Raw genomic sequence first — 17,503 nt, 5'->3', positions numbered from 1 at the left:
ATTCCCAGGCGGAATTCTTCCCATCTTGGAACACTGTTTCCCAGTTGTTGATGTTTTCTTGGAAATAATTTGAAGTTACCTCTCTGTTTTCCTTCAGGAAAGGTTGCATCAGTTTATTTGATTATGCTCAATCCCCCCAAGACCAAGCACAGAACAAAGCTTAATATTCAGGAAACACTTGAATTGGTTCTACAGCTTGAGCACTGACCTTGCTCATGTTGGGGCTTTTCTCCTTTCTGTACAAATACTGTGTTTAAATCAGAGCTCTGCTTCAGTACCTGGGGGCATCACCATCACCATGTCGGAAATTATTCTGAGTAAGTTTTATGGTTTGTTTCTACGTATAAGAGAATTCATTCTAATGTCTGCCTAGAGGATGGAGGGGAGCGATGGAGGAGGTATTGACCATTTGGTAAAAGGAAAAACAAAGTGATAGCTTGTATTGCCCTGCCATTGTCTCTCAGTTACGACTTCTGTGGAAGCCTCTTCACCTAGTGAATTTATCAGCGGTTGTGCTATCCCCTGCCAAAACCCACTCTAAAGAACCTATTGCCATTGAGTCAGAACCAACTCATAGCTGACCACTCATCCAGTGGGTTTTCAGAGGCTGTAAATCCCATGGGAGAGGATTGCCCATCTTTCTTCAGTGGAGCTGTGGGTGGATTGGGATTACCACCGAAGGGCGGCCTTTTGGTTAGCAACACAACTTGCTTCAGACCGCACCACTGAGCTCCCTGGAAACCCATTGCTGTTGTTCAATTCCATGTCCTAGTGACTCTGTTGGGCAGGGTAGAACTTCACCATGAAGATTCCTAGACTGTGAATCTATAAAGAAACTGACTGCCACCTCTTTCTGCTGTTGTGGTGTGGCTGGTGTGTACAAATGGCAGACCTTGAAGTTGACCCCGGGGCGTTCAAATTGTTTTGGATAAAAAAAGTGATCACTTTTGTTTTTCCTTTGACTCCTGGGTCTCTAGGTAATAGATTGGAGCAGCCCAAAGCGGTTTCAGAGTTTATATTGGAGCCTGTATTGTAGAATAGTGAATAATAGGAGGAAGATACAGAGGGCTGAGATCTCTTAGATATATGAGGCCAAGGAGAGTGGAGAAGACCAGAGTTGGGGATGGCAGAGATGAAACTGTGAGATGCTGTGTTTTGGCTTCCCCCAGCATGGACTTCCCCCTGACTCAGTCTTGGTTAAGCCCCTCAACTCCTGACAGTCAGTTTTGTGCTAAGATAAACTAATTACCTAGCCTTCCTTATGGAGGTACAGGAGGTTCAAATGAAATAATGTTTCCTTATTTCTTTCAATTATTAAAACAAAATATCAGGCCTTGGCTCCCAGGAAAGCTGGAAAAGGCTTTCAGTGTGCTGTAAGCTGATCTTCTCATCAGAGAGGTAGAGCCCAAGATTTATTTCTGTATTGTAACCAATTAAATAGTCTCCAACTAGTATAACCAATTAAATGTAAAATAATGTTTGCATTTAAGCCATGTGCTTAATTAACTTTGAGACTCCCAATGAAGAAAAGGTATTATTTTCCCCTCCAAGAGGGGTTTCTTACATTTATCTGCAAATGGTAACAGGTGAAACAACAAAATTAACACTGTCACCTTCTTTTGCCTGCAGAGAATAGGAACAGAGGGATGGTGGGTGGACTTATTGTTAGTGAATGAACCTTTCCAAGCTCCAGAGAACACTTCTGACTCACCATTATGCAATCAGAGCAATGGGTGTGTGAGCACCAGGTAGGCTGTGAGAATAGTAGGTGGATTTGATGCAGTATGGGCTTTGGAAACCATGAGACTTGGCCTAGAATACTGATTTGCCTCTTGCTAGCTTGAAACTTTGGCCAATGCATTTATACCCTTTGATCCTCAGTTCCTTATTTATTAAATGAAGGCAATTGTCCTAACCTCGTATCTCTGAAAGGAGCTCTACTAGTATCATCTGTAGGGACTTGAGCTGCGAATGCAAAGGCCTCTCTTCTCTGGTGGTCCAAATCCACCAGCAACTTCTCAGGAGAAAGAGACTGTCCTTCTTATTTCTTCTTTACTAAGTCATCTTCTGAAATGCTAGATGTTTACTTTTTAGCTGTCGCTAGTCACCCTCCCCTGTGATTTATAGCCTTAGAAACCAGGAGAGGGGCCACTAGAGTTAATTATGACCTGATGGTGATGATTTTTTGAGTTTTCATAGTGCTGTGTTGTTGACTGGATGAACTGCCTAATAAAAAGTGGAGTACTAAGAGGATGATAGAATTGATGCAGCTCCTTATAAGGGCACCACAAGATGCTATTTAGCATTATTTGTCAGAATTAGTATAGTGGGCACTCCCCGTAGTTTACTAACTGCAAGGAGACTGTGACATGGTATTTGTGTGACTCCTTAGTCATCGGAGAAGCGGAATTGTCCTCCACCCCACAGAAGTCTGCAGTACTCCTTTGTTGTTTTTGTTGATTGCCTTCAAGTAAAGCACCACTCATAGCGACCCTATCAACAAAAGGCCTGAAGCCCCTCTACAAATATCAACGTTTATCAAAGTTCATAGAGTTTCTGGAGGCATGTTGCTTAGGAAGTGAAGGCTCATAGTTTTCTAGGCATTAGGCATAGTAATGTGCATTCATTTATTAAAGGCATTAGTGCCACCATACAATAACATTTTTTTAAAAAATTATTGAATAGTTATTTTTTTTAAAACTGTTGGATGGTAATAGTTATAAAAATGGCTCCTTTCATGAATCTTACATTATTCTGGAGAGAGACTAGCAACAGCTAAAAAGTAAATATCTAGCATATCAGAAAATGGCAATGGTAAGGAAGGGAGTTTGGAGAATAACAGCAGTTTGGGACCCTTGGTGGTTTTATACTGGTGATTGGGTGAATAAAAGGTAGGTGATTTAATGCATATGCTGTTTTATGTACCACTGAGTTGGAGCCTGGCTCTCCAGTGAGTTTTCACAGGCAGTAAATCGCACAGGAGTTGAATGCCCATCTTTCTTTCACTAAAGCAGTTGGAGGATTGGAATGGGGTACCATTGGGTTGGCATCACAACTCCTTACGGTTGGTGATGTTGTCACAGCTGTTACACTGCTCAACTGACATGGGAATTCTTTTGACTTGTTGCACCTATTTGCCAAGTTGAGAACTCTTCTAAAGACTTCTCAGGCCATGATTACATTGAGAAAATAGTTTAGGTTCCATAAAATAGAACAACATTCTATACCTACAGCCCAGATCACTATGACGAATTTGTAGTTAAAAGTTGTTCCTCTTAGTCGCCATCCAATTGACAATGACTTGCATCTCCTCCTCTTCTTCCTAATCCTACACGCACTACAGAACCAGTCTCACACTATCATCACTATTTGGGGGCTTTTTTTGTTTTTGTTTATTTACTTGTCTCTATAGCTGTAGTCACTGTATTTTTATTGTCACCAGTGCCCTGGGTGGGTCAAATGGCTCATGCTCATCTACTAACCTAAAACATACCCAGTTCAAATTTACCCAGTGGTGCTGTGAAAGAAGCCCCAGTGATCTGCTTCCACAAACATGGAAAACTCATACTCATTGCTATTGAGTTGAAACTGACTTATAGATCATCCTCCAATGGGTTTGAAGATAGAGATCTCCTGGGAGGAGTTTGCCTTTCTCCCATGGAGCCCAGGTAGAGTTGAACCACAGAAACTTCGTGGTTCTACTCTGTAATGCATAGAATCTTCATGAATTTGATGGTAGCAAGTGTTTTGGGTTATTTATTCTCCCCCTTATTTATAAGGCTCTTCTTCTCACACTATAAAACGCAGATTTCTCTAGTTATTTTCTCATTTACCTTGGCTAAATTTCAGAAGTAGATTGTCAACCTTTTCTTTCTAGGCTTAGTTTGTACAGTCCATTGACTCTACCATAAGTGACTCTGCTGGTATCTGAAATAACGGTGACATAGCTTTCACCATCCTAGCAACATACAGGCCACCACTGTATGATTACCTGATAGAGGGCTGGTGGGATAGAAGTTAGTTCTGAATATATATTAAGATGCAAATGAGAATTTGGAAAGAACATAACACTACTCACCAGAGAAATGCTATATATTTTCTGGACCGTGACTATCTCTCTTGTCCTTCAACTTTTGTTTATCTCTTTCATTCCTGTACAGAGAGATATCAAGTTTCACTGCTCCCACATTCAACGATGAGGAGATGGTGGCCTGGATTACTAAGATGATTGCAGGGTTTTTTGCTAGTTCCTAATTTTTGCTGCTTGGTATGCTCCAAATAGCGGAAGGAGAGTGGAAAGCTTCCTGTTTTCTTCCCCACAGAAAGTCACCAAAAGTCCAAGCTTGTGTGCTGTGTGCTGCGGGCTAATAGCATGCTGTATTATTTCTAGAACACCTCCTTAGGAAACCAAGGCTTTCCGTGAACCAGAGTACAAAGGATGGGAAAACGGATATTGATCCACCTTCAGCAGAGGCCTTTTGCCACCATAAACCACTGCCACATTATATAGAGTCATTGAGAAATGGAGGACTAATTTCCAGTCCTTTTGATCTTGGTTTTTGCATCTTCATTCCTCCTGATCAGAGGATTATAGAGAGCTGTTATTAATATGCACATTCCCAGTGACATTTTCAGGCTGCCAGCTGCTCAGATCTTTGCATTCATGCTGATTTCTGGCCCACTCTTGAGGAAGATAAGATGTCCAGCAAAAGTCTCCTGATTGAGCTTTTCTCAGGAATCCTGCTTTTGAGCTTCCCATACATAGAATCGCAGAGGCTGCAGCTAGAAAGCAGGAGTCAAACAGCTTCTTCTGTAAAGGGCCAGAGAGTAAATATTTTAGGTTTCTTGGTCTACATTTCTTTGTGTTTTTGTCTTTTGTTTTGTGATCTTTAAACATCTAAGAAGCACTCTTAACCATGAAAAAAAAATGGTGGGCATGGCTGGGTGGGAGGGAAAGTGCTGGACGACAATGAGAAAGGCCTGGCCTATAGTTCCCAGACCTCTGCCCTAAAGCTTTAAATCAAACGCTAAACCCTCTGATGTCACGTCATTTATGGCTCATAACAGCTGTTTGAGACAGGGTAGAATTTCCCCTCAGGATTGTCGAGGTTGTAAATCTTTAGGGAAGAAGACTCATCTTTCTTGCACAGAGTGTTTGGTGGATTTCAATTGCTGACTTTTAGGTTAGTGTTAACAATCCTTAACCCACTGTACCCCAGGTCTCCTGGTGTGCTGTAAAGATTTGTTGACTACAATTTGGTTCAGTATCTGCCTTTCTTTCCAACTGATAAAATAGAATTTGTCTATGGGGAAGAACAGTTCTCAATCAGTTTAGTTCACTGGTTTTCTCTAACTCCTCTGAGTATATGGAAGTGAAGCTTTTGATTAGATCTAAAACCTGCTATTCCTTCAGACGTCTCTGAAATGGCAACTTGTTCTTTCCATTTGTTTGGGTCAAAACCCTTGGTCCTGCACCTCATAACTGTTCTCTCTCACATCTATTCCTAAACTGCCATTGCATCAGAAGCTTCTTACTTTTTTTTTTTTTTTAAATATAGTACAGACCAGCCTATAGATGAAATAGTTGAGTTGTGGTGTTGGAGAAAAGCACTGAACATTCCATGGATGGCCAAGAGAACAGATATGTCCTGGAGACGGTGCAGGCGGAGTGCTCTTTCAAAGCAAGAATGATGAGGTTTCTCCTCACATACTCTGGGCATGTTGCTAGGAGGTGCTATTCCTTGGAGAGGAACATGATGCTGGAAAGGGTGGAGGGTCGGCAAAGGAGAGGAAGACCCTCATCCATTTGGATTGATACAGAGACACTTGCAGTGGGCTTTTGTGTGTCAGGAAGTGTGAGGATGACTCAGAATAGAAATGGATTCAAATCTTTTGTTCATAGGTTCACTGTGAGTCTTACTCGACTCAATGGCACCTAACAGCAACCACCCACCTTGGATCCTCCACTCCCTGCCACCCTGCTCTGTGTGCGTGTATGTAAATCCTAACATACTTGTGGATGCCGTCCTTTTTGTACTCTTTAGAAGTGCCTTGTAGATCTTCTCTGACTGTATCTTTATGGATGGAGATCCCTATATTCAGCTCGTCAGTTTGAGTCACCCACAATTTGGTCAGCAGGAGAGCACTTACCTACTACAGTATGAGGCATCCTGTGTGCTCAAAACACACTTCTTATACCAATTCCCTGTCCTGAAAAATCCAGCTTCTTTCCCCCTGCTTTACTTTCCCCATTATATCTAGTTGAATTACTGTGTGGTCTTTATTCACACAATTATTAATATTTCTTGTCTCCTCACTATAATGGACGCTCTATGAAGACAAGTTGCACGTGTGTTTTGCTTACTGTTATGTTTCCAATAACTAGTACAATGCCTGGAATGCAGTTCACGAGTGTGTTTAATTGTTAATTTAAAGGAAGTTTCTGCCTTTTGCTGTATCATGTGTGAATCCAGTACAACTTCTAATAGAATTTATGTTTTATTTCTCCCAGCAGCAAAGATGGCCAATGCTCATGCATTTATTTGTAAATTAGGGGTTTATGTGCACACCAGACTTTAGTTTTTCATTCACATGGATCATTAATGTTCCTTAGCCCCGAAGCTTAATTTGGTCATTAGATGGAAGGGCACAACCAGACCCTACATTTCCCCCCTTTTCCTTAATTCAAACTCCTCCCATGAAGTTCTGTAACTTACTTATTAACTGGTTTTGGTTTTCTTTTCTTTTCTTTTTTTTTTTTTTTATGTTTTCAGAGAATCTTTCTCTTTGTTTTTCCCTTTTCCATTTTCCTCACTTTTTCTTACGTCTCTAGTCATCTATTGGAATGCAAAGACAAAAACCACACAACATTGGCAGAGACATTTATAATTTACTACACACACAGAGTAGGAAATTTGCTGTGTAAAGTTTGGATGCCTCACTTTTTCCTGGCTCAAATCAGTCACAGCAGCTGTTTAACCATGGGAGAAAGATAGACGGTCTCCTCTCACGGTGATTTACAGCCTTGGAAAGGAGGACTGTTAGGAGGCTTGAAGTTTGAATCCACCAGCTGCTCTGTGGGAAAAAGATGGGCTATCTCCTCCCATGTGATTAACTGCCACTGAAAACCCACTGGAGGGTCAGCTATGGCTCAGTTCCGACTCACGTACACAATAGTGTTAATAAAAAGTGTGATTCCACAGGCCTAGCCCCTAGCACTAGGTCAGTCTTGAGAATGGTGGTGGGGGTTGTAGGGCTTAGGGCTGGCCCTGAGAAGAGATCTCCTGCAGGTCAGAGGTGGAGGCCTTTCCTCATGTCCATCTGCACTGGGCACTCTGTAGTATTTGTATTTTCAAATTTGTATTTGAATCCTCTCAAAGTTTCTTTGGGGAAATTCCATGCTTATTTAAAAAAAAAAATTCTTATATTCCTTCTCCTTTACAAAGGCGGTATTTTAACTGAAGCAGAAAAGGCTTTGATCAGACAGTGTTTTTAGTGAGTTGCTAGTCTGTCTTTCTTGCCTTTTGTATCTCCTGTGAAGAGTAGTATGTAGAACATTATAGAAACATAATACCTGTTTACTAACTACGGGTGAATGAGTGGCAGAATCAGACATATGTAAATATAGAAATAAGAATGGGAGAAGGACTTCTCATGATGGACTTCTCATGTGTGTGAGTTCTACCATAAAGAGAGGCCCTGAGGAGTACAAATCGTCAATGCAAATGGTGAATGCACTGTTACTCATAAGAGTGCAGGTTCGAGTCCTCCCAGAGGTGTCTGGAATTCTTTCCAGATCTCGCATTGCAGGGAGCATGATTCTAATTCTGCTACTCTTGGCACTGTGAGCCACAGTGGTTGTATGTCAGTTGTTTTTAATTTTTCCCCTTAGGAAAGAGAGGGCACTGAAATGCTTAGATGATTTAATGGGTAGAGCATTAAGTCAGGGCCATAGGTTTAGAATTTATCGAAAACTGATATGCATCAAATTTTATGCCTGTCTCTCTGAGGAGGGCCTTCTGTGGCCACTACAGCAACCTGAGGATGAAGCCTTTACTAATGAGCTAGGTGAAACCTTGTTCTGTGAGAATTAGGAATGATGGTTTGAAAGGCTTAGAGAAAGGAATGCTGGGAGCATCCTTTCCAGAGAACTTACATTCACTCATGAAGGTAAAGTGTAAGCCTCTGAGATCACCCTTAATGACTTCACAGAAGAGCTGGGATTAGGATCCAGATTTTCTGAATCCTCAAAGAAGCCTATTTCCATTCTACTTCATGCTTCTTCCTCCATTACATCTTGTTCCATTAACTCAAGGGTTTGACAAGCTCCAAGCCCAGAAATTTCCCAGGCTTGTTGTCCCAGCAACAGGGTTTCTGTTTGCTGCCTTGAAGGAAAAAGTAATTATGCTTATGCTACCACCCAAGTGCTAAACTAGCCAAAGGCAGGCTCCCAAACCACTCCTGCCATCAACCCATACTGACTTAAAGGAACAGAAAAAACTGCAGATGACAGCATAAATGAGTTTCTCCTACCCTACAAATTATTTTGTCTGGGAGAGAAGAGTTCAATCAATATCAATTCAATACACAGACCAGGGTGGCAGACTGCTATTCCATCTTTATAGAACATGTCATGTCATCTCCTGCTTCTGTTTGTTTCTTTATCTGGGGTGGGGGAGGGCGAAACAAACAAACATAAAAAACAGCCCAAGATAATGACTGTGTCCCTGTTAAGGTTCAGCACTAGGATGTAAAGGTTAATTCATTAGCAGACAGAAGGAAGTCAGGCTGGTATGAAGGGAGAGGGCTTGCTCTTAGCAAATCTTTAATCTGAGTGGGCACATGATATCAAAAAAGAGGGACAATACTAAAAATGGCTTTCATTTTCAAGTGTAATGATTTTGTGTTTGGTTTTTCAAGCACTGCTCTCTGGTAGCAGAAGTATAATGTTTATATGGGCAAATTGGAGCTTCAATAATAGGCCCTTTGTGTCTTCCTCTGCATTTCATTCCGAGCTGGGGACCAGAACGGCTGCCTGTGTCTGGGTCATCTGTGGGAAGCGGACCATAATGTTGAAACTCACAAGAAATATTGCGCTTGCATGTGGAGGATTTTAGCAGCACTCTGGGGAAGGGTTGCCTCAACTGTTTTGGTCTGAGGGGTGAAACAATTAGTTCTCTACCGTGAATGCCAATTGTTTTAATGCTCAGCAGCTTTCAACAGCAGCTGCTTCTGGAAGCAAGGCTTCAGATCTGTTAAAGGCTAGCAGTGAAGAGTCTCAAGGCAACAGTCTCAGCTGATGGTTGAGATTTCTCTATAGTCCTTTTCAGTAGGCTTTCTATTGTCCGCACGTGGGCTTCCCTAATCCACATCCTCTGCATCAGCAGGAAGCCTTGGCTCTTGCTGCTGGAAACTCTGCTCCCAGAGCCTCCAAGAGCCTAGACTTTTCCTTTTGGAAAAGTGCAGCCTTGTGGAAGAACATTCTGAATAATAGAAGGAAAAGCACATCACTTTGAACAGTGGGGAGCTTGATCTCTGAAAGGAAAGCAATATAAGTAGATACTTTGCTCATTACACTCTACACTTCAGTATCCACCTATTGATAGACTGACCTTATCTTGAGTTCAACAGGTATTGTCTGTTATACAAGTCAAAGTATTTATTTTACTTTTTTATTACTTGAATGGTTTACATATCATAGTAGTTTTTCACACAGCCATCTGTAGATATTACTGTTGCTAAGGGCTGTTGAGTGAGAACCTACTCAGAGCTGATCCTCCAGCAGGTTTTCAGAGGCTGTGAATCGCACAGGAGGAGATTGCGCATCTTTTTTTCTGTAAGTGAAGCAGCTGGTGGATTTGAACCATCTGCCTTTGAGTAGAAAGTGCAGCTCCTTACCACTAAGCCACTGGAGCTCTCTTGTTCATGCAGTGTATTTTAAAGGTTCAAAGAATGACTGACTGCTACACAGTTCAATTTTTGGGCCTGTTTTGCCAAAAAATCTGTGAAGGAGTGTTCCTGTGCAAATAGTAGTCAAATAAGTAGGTACTCTTTCTCTAGTTCTTGCGTCCTTTGTTTGATTTGCCTTTTCTTTCTTTCTCTCTCTCTCTCTTTTTTTTTTTTTTTTTTTTGGTGCTCTTACTCCTCTGCAAATTCTGAATTTGGAGAAGCCTGTTATAGTGAAATGACTAAGACTGAAATGACTGAGAGGAGAAGCATAAACATTGCTTTTATTTTTTCCTCTTTCAGAGAAGCTTACTTTTGTCTCGGTGTTTGAGAAAACATTTTGTGGTCAAATTGAGCTCTGCTGTATATGCTGTGTGGACCATCACAGTGCTCATTTAGTGCATCAAAAATTTAAGAGTTCAAGGGTTAAAAAGAAACAAACTTGCTTAACTTGATTTAATTCAAGGCTTCTCAGCTATTTAGTGGCACACTTAATAATACCATTTTAAGGGAAATGCTAGCTTCAAATATTTCTTTCAAGTTGATTTTACATTTCAATTGACTTCTCTGGGTTTAAATGAAACTAGTGTTTGCCTTTTTTTTTTTTTTTTTAATCTTTCCATTTAAAAAGGATGGCAGATTTTGAAATTAGTTCACCAAATTCTAATTTCTTCTGTTGACATCCTATATTACTATCTATAGTCATGAGCAATGAATCCACTGAATCCCATACTTTATATTTTGTTAATTTTTGCTCAGTGTTCCTGTTGTATTCCAAGGCCTAGCCTAGAATATCACCTTCCAGGAGTCACACTATCTGCCTTGGCAGGATGTGACAGTTTCTCTGGCTTTTCTTGTTTGTGCAGACCTTGGCCAGTTTTGAGCAGTACTGGGCAGGTATTCTGTAAAATATTCCTCACTTAGGATTTACCTGATGCTTTGTTCATGCTTAGACTAGGTTTTGCGTTTTTAGAAGGAGAAGCAAGGAGCTGTACAACACCATTTATCCATGCTTTATCTAAGGCAGATGCCAGTGTGTCTTATCACTGTTAATGCCTTAATCTCCTGACTGTAATCGTGCTTGTCATGTTTCTCCAGTGTAAATTGACTTTTTTCTCCCTTGCCCGTACTGTATTCATTGGAAGGCAGTCAACTGTCCACAGCCCACACTTAATGTTCTGTCTCCTTTTTAAGGGAGCATATCTACATAACTTATTTGTAACTCTTCCACACAAGAGATTTATCTTTTATTTATTTATTCAATTACTTATTTATATCTATATAGACACATGGACCTTCATTTCACAGTTTTTATTATAATCCAGTCCGACTTTTTGCGCAATTCAGCTCTTTCAGTTGGCTCCTGTATCATCGGATTCAAGATTATAGACCCAGTGTTGTCATTACTAGCTTTACTAGCTTGTTTGTTTCATTTGCTTGCTTCCTTGCTTGTTTTCAGCACTCTTACTCTCTTGCAACATAAGGTGGTGCTCCAGGCTTTGACTAAGTTTCCTTTCGCAGCACTAGAATAAACCATTTCACCAAGGAAGTTCCTTTTATTGAAGCATAGTTTTAGAAACTGCAATTTGTGCACTAGATGTGCTCATTGCAAAATGACCTGCCATTACTTCTAGACTTTTTTAACTGATAGGAAGACATTTTGTATATATACACCTAACAGACTGTGTGTGTACACACACACACACACACACACACACACACACACACACCTGGCAACTCTACAGCACATAACAGCAGTACAGAGCTTACCCTATTCAACCTTCCTTCACTTCCATACTCAAGCCCTTGCAGCCGTTTATCAGTTTCCGGATTCTGTGATATTCGTCTTTTCCAGAATGCTCTTGGAATCATACAGGTTCTAACATTTTCTTATTGGTTCTTCAGTTAACAGGATAGTTTAAGAGTCATCCATGCCTGATAGCTGATTACTTTTTGTTACTGAATAACATTCTATTTTACTTGGATTGTTTTATTCATTTAACTACTGAAATAATCTAGGATGTCTGTAGTTTTGGATGATTATGAATAAAGCTGTAAGCTGGAAAGCTACTCTGAGTATTTATATCCAGTTTTTTAGGTGAACATAAGTTATCAAATTAGATATGTAATTGCTCTTGGGTACACACTTTGACAATAACTGAGAGACCGCAAGCATACAAAGCCTCTCAGAAAGCTGAGAACTGAGGGGTTTGGATACCAGAAAAGCATCTGGAACTCTGCTTGAATGAATGGTAGGATTCAGAAGAGTGGAGAGGAAGGGGAAACTATGTCTGGGTAAGAAACGTATGTTTGCTTCAGCCACTGTTGGAGAACAGAGACTGGAGGGAGTCATAAGGGTAAAGATAGATATTTACTAGCTGAGAGCTACTTTCTCCTCCTCTACTGAAGTGGTGAAAGTGAGGGAAATACAGACCAATGGAAGCCTGTAGAAGTCCAGAGATAGGGGTGCATGAGGCCAAATAACCACTTTTGATCTTATATTCATATACAAATTATCTTCCACAATCGATCTTTTTCCTTCCAAGCTCATTGTCATCCTTGTATATATTCATTCTGTATCACAATCCACAACCCTTTGTACAGATGAGTGTTTAATAAGTAAGCTTCCTTATAAACATTTTGAATTGCTTAAATTCAAATAATACTTCTGGACAGATGTTCTTAAGATAGTTTGTCTCTTCATATGACTTCACATTCACATTAGGAAACAAAGACTGGGTGTTGTTTTATATTTTTTTTTTCTTTTATTGTGCATTGTGATTCTCTTAGCAAATTCCTATTTCAAGTTTGCAGCTGTTCGATGTTTGCAAAATCATATTGGACCCATCCTGTGTGTAGGGAAGGCATACAATGGTTCTACACAATATATGCTTTTTAAAAAAAAAAAATGTCCTTTTGTTGTGGCATTTGAATCACATTTTGAACATACTTCAGGAACTATCTACCAGAAGTTAAAGAATACCAATTTATTTGCCAGCTTACTTACACTTAAACTGTCTAATATCTAGCTTGTGGGCTGGAGGTATCTTGTCATCAGGCTGCCTGAACCCTGGGCTGACAACATGTCCAGTTTCAGAGGAAGCTGCATTGTCTCGGACTTGAGTGGAAATCATGAAGGGGGATGTGGAAGCCAAAAAGGTTAAGCCCTTCATGCTGTGCTAAGTGTCACGTCATAGAGGCTGTAAACAGGAAAACGAGCCAAGCTCCAAAGCTGGGAAGCGAGAGAATAGCCTAGGGGATGAGTAACAAGCTGTGATGGGTGAAAAGGTTCAGGACAAATGGTATAAATTGTTAATTGCGTCAGGGAACATTTCATGTGATGTTACTGTGTCCAAGACTCAGGATGATGGTGGTGCTGAACTATTGCAGACTGGCTGCTGAGGCAAGTACTCCCTGGGATTCTGACATTCTGTAACACATCAGGGACTGCCAAAAAGAACAAATTAATCTGTTGTGGAGGAACTGTAGTTAAAATGCTCCTTGGAGGCCAGCATGGCGAGATTTTATCTCACATGGTTTGGGTATGTTATTGTTGTTGTTGTTTGGTGCCACCAAGTTGAGTATGACTCACAGTGACTCTGCGAACAGCCTCTCTGACTCGGTCCTATCTTGCACCGTCCTCATCATCTCTGACACATGTGAGCCCCTTGCTCCACTTTGTCAGTCTGTCTTGTTGAGGCTCTTCCTCTCTTTTCCTGACCTTCCACTTTTTGAAGCATGATAGCCTTTTCCAAGTAACATTTTCAAAATACGTGAGAGAATGTTACATCATCCTTGCCCCAAAAGAGGACCAATCCTAGAGAAGGACATTATGCTTGTTAAAGCAGAGGGTCAGCAAAAAAGACAAAGATTTTCAACAAGAGGGGCTGACATAGTATCTACAACCATGAGCGCAACGCAGGGGTGGTTGTGAGGCTGGCAAAAGATGAGGCAAGGTTTTGTTCGGTTGTGAACAAGGCTGTTGTGAGTTTAAACTGCCTTGAAAGAGCCTCAGTGATGTAGTATCTAATGCATCAGACGGTTAACTGAAAGGTTGCTGGTTCAAGTACAATTTCGCTTTTCAGAAGGAGAAAAATTGGAAAGATTTAAAGCTTTGGGAACACAAGGGAGAATCTCATTGGGGCAGTATCCACTTGATAGCAGTAGATAATAATAGTATAAAAGTTTATGATCATGTTCACTTTCTTGATTATGTGGCATACCTCATGATAAATTTAGGAGTTTTAGATTGTTGTTGTGTACATCAAGTCGCAACCAACCCATAGCTGACCTTCTGGTGGGTTTTCAGAAACAGTTAATCGCACGGGAGGAGATTGCACATCCTTCTTCTGTGGAGCAGCTGGTGGATTCAAACCGCGTGCTATTGGGAGTGTGCCACAGCTTCTTGCCACTAGGCCACCAGTGCTTACACCTGTTGATTTTAACTTCTTAACTTTATCATATTCTTTTCCTGCTCAAAAACTTTCGCCTCTCTTCACTCAGAATCAAGTGATGTTCACACCGTTAACGCTCAATGAAATAAACTCAAACTCTTTGCTCTCAAGTCAGAACAAACTCATTGCTGACCAGCAAGTGGTTGTTTTAAACTCTGTGAATCACAGGGGAGGGGACTGCTCGCCTCTCTCCTGCAGAGTAGCTGATGCGTTTGAATTACCAGAGGATCCACCATTGGGTTAGCAGTGCAACTCCCTACAGCTCAGGCCAGGTGTTATTATGCACCATCATGGGATGCCAGCAGCTGGTGGATTTGAACTGTATACCTTTGGGTTGGTAGCACAAATCCTTGGTACTGCGCCATCGTAGCTCCAGTTTTGGTTGTGCACTGTCTAGTTGAGAGGCAGTTAATCATACAAAAAGAGATTGTGCATCTTTCTCCTGTGGAGCAGCTGTTGGATTCAAACCACTTGCCTTCAGGACTGCTGCAGAGATTCGTGTCACTAGGCCACCAGAACTCCCTACCTTCAGTAGAGCTCCCTAATGATAATAAAGCTTCCAGTTCCTGAACATGCAGTATATCCCACGACAAATATTTCCTCTTGACAACATTTTCTTTCTTTTTATTTTTTTCAAATTTATTGTTGCACATTTTCTCCCCGCCCCCAGTCCACTCCACAATGAACCCCTTGTTCTAGATTGTGGTCTTACATATAATACCTAATCATATATTCTTTTTGGACAGTTCTTCCCCTCATCTATTCTATTACAGTGTTCATTATCTAGCCACTATTTTGTATGTATATATGTATGTATGTATGATTTATGGTTTTTTTTGTTATGTACTATCAAGCTGCTTGCAGCTCATAGCAACGCTAAGTACAACAGCTCTGACCCGTGCTCTACCTTGAGCCAATGTCATTGTCTCCAAAACACCTCCCCTCACTACCCCAGTCACTGGGTCAGTTCCTCTCATCCAGGGTCTTCCTCTACTGCACTGTCCCTCCACCCTTTCAAGCATGATGTCCTTCTACAAGGACTGGTCCCTCCTGGCAACATGCTCAAAGTATGTGAGATGAAGTTTCATAACCCTTGCCTCCCAGGAGCACCCTGGTTTCACCCTCTCCAAGACATACCTAGACCTGTTTTTTTCCTCTTAGCAGTCCATGTTATGTTCAATACTCTTCTCCAGCACCACAATTCAAAGACACTGATTCTTCTTCTTTCACCCTTAGTCATTGTCCATCTCTTGGATGCATAGAGAAGACCATGGCCTGGATCAGGCACACCTTAGTCTCTAGACTGACATTGTTGCTCTTCAGGACTGTGGAGAGGTCCCTGACAGCAGATTTTCCTAATGGAATTTGTGTTTTGATTTTCTGGCTGCTGGTGCCAAGACTTTTGACTATGGAATCAAGCAAGCTGAAGCTGTATTGGCTAACTAATTTACAAAAATCATATAACCACATGGAAGAACAAGAATGTGAACCTAGTCTGAGTTTTATTCATACGGGTGAGCTTATAAACAAAAATTCTTGTTGCACTATGCTACAAATTCTCTACCTTTTCAACAGTTTTAAAACACAGAGTTCTGGAATCTCCAGCTTGAGAAGCCAATCCTCTGCCATTGCCCTTTGTGTACATTTCCAACCTTGTTTGCTTTTTTTTTTAAATGAAAGTTTATAGAGAAGTTGGATTTCCATTCATTCATGGAATGAATGTTGCACATTTTCCTTCCTGTCCAACCCTGCCCCCCCCAGTTTGCTTTTCTCTTTAAGAAAAAAAATTCTTTCACTGATGTATAATTCCCTACCCCCACCCCAGTCCACTTTACTATGCAGCTCTTATTCTGGATCGTTAACATGCAAATAATACCTAATCATATATTCCTTTTAAGCAGTTCTTTCCGTCATCTGTTTCAATTCAGTGCATATTATTTATCCCCTCTTTTATTAGTTCCTCCCCAACCCTGATATCAGTCCTGTTTTATAACAGTGGCATTATGAAGTATTTGTTCTTTTGTGACTGAGATATTTCACTCAGCATAATATCCTCCAGGGTCACCCATTTTGCATAATATTTCACGAGTTCCTTGTTTTTCGGTGCTACATAGTATTCCATTGTGTGAATCTACCACAGCTTCTCTATCCATTCATTTTTTTTATGGGCACTTGGATTGTTTCCATCTCTTTTGCTATTATGAACAATGCAACAATAAACATGGGTGTGCATATATCTGCTTGGGTGGCATTTATGGTTTCTTCCCAGTAGTGGAATTGCTGAGTCAAATGGTATTTCTATTTTCAACTTTTTGAGAAAGCGCCATACTGACTTCCATAGTGATTGCACCATTTTACACTCCCAGCAACAGTGAATAAAGGCTTCAGTTTTTTCACAACCTCACCAGCATTTGTTATTTGCTCTTCTATAGAATTTTGCTATTCTTACTGAGATGAGATGATATCTCATAGTTGTTTTGATTTACATCTCTCTTAGTGCTAGGGATTTTGAACATTTCTTCATGTGCTTGTTCACTTTCTTGAATGTCCTCTTTGGTGAAGTGTCTTCATATCCTGTGCCCATTTTGCAACAGGGTTGTTAACCTTTATCTTCTTGTGTAAGTCAGTTATTCTATAAATTCTAGTTATAAGTTCCTTATCAGACAGGTCATTACCAAATATTCTTTCCCAGTCTCTGACTTCCCTTTTTACCCTGTTGGAGAAAGTTTTGGATGTGCGCAGGGATTTGATTTTTAGAAGGTCCTATTCATCTATTTTATTCTCTCCTGGTTATAGGTTTTTCAGGATGCTTGCAAGGTTGTTCATGTTGTGGATTAGGACTTCTCTTGTTTGCTTTCTTAAACTCATCTGAGATCAGCAATGCTTTGCATTAAGTTTTTAATCTCTTTTAGATCTATCTCATAGCACAAGGTTAAGGTCTTGTTTATTAACTGAAAAATCAAGTGTTTGTACCCATTCAGCATCTCCTTGGTAGATTGCTGTATTTAGCATAAATTGTTGTATGTTAGCATGAAGGCTGTTGTATTTAGATGCCATGCAAATGCCACACAACAATGTCCAGTCCTCTGCCAGCCTCTCACAGT

The sequence above is a fragment of the Elephantulus edwardii genome, unplaced genomic scaffold, assembly GCF_000299155.1.
Source record: "Elephantulus edwardii isolate Elephantulus edwardi_28Jun2011 unplaced genomic scaffold, EleEdw1.0 scaffold00175, whole genome shotgun sequence".
Taxonomy (NCBI): domain Eukaryota; kingdom Metazoa; phylum Chordata; class Mammalia; order Macroscelidea; family Macroscelididae; genus Elephantulus; species Elephantulus edwardii.
This window is presented reverse-complemented; position numbering follows the sequence as displayed.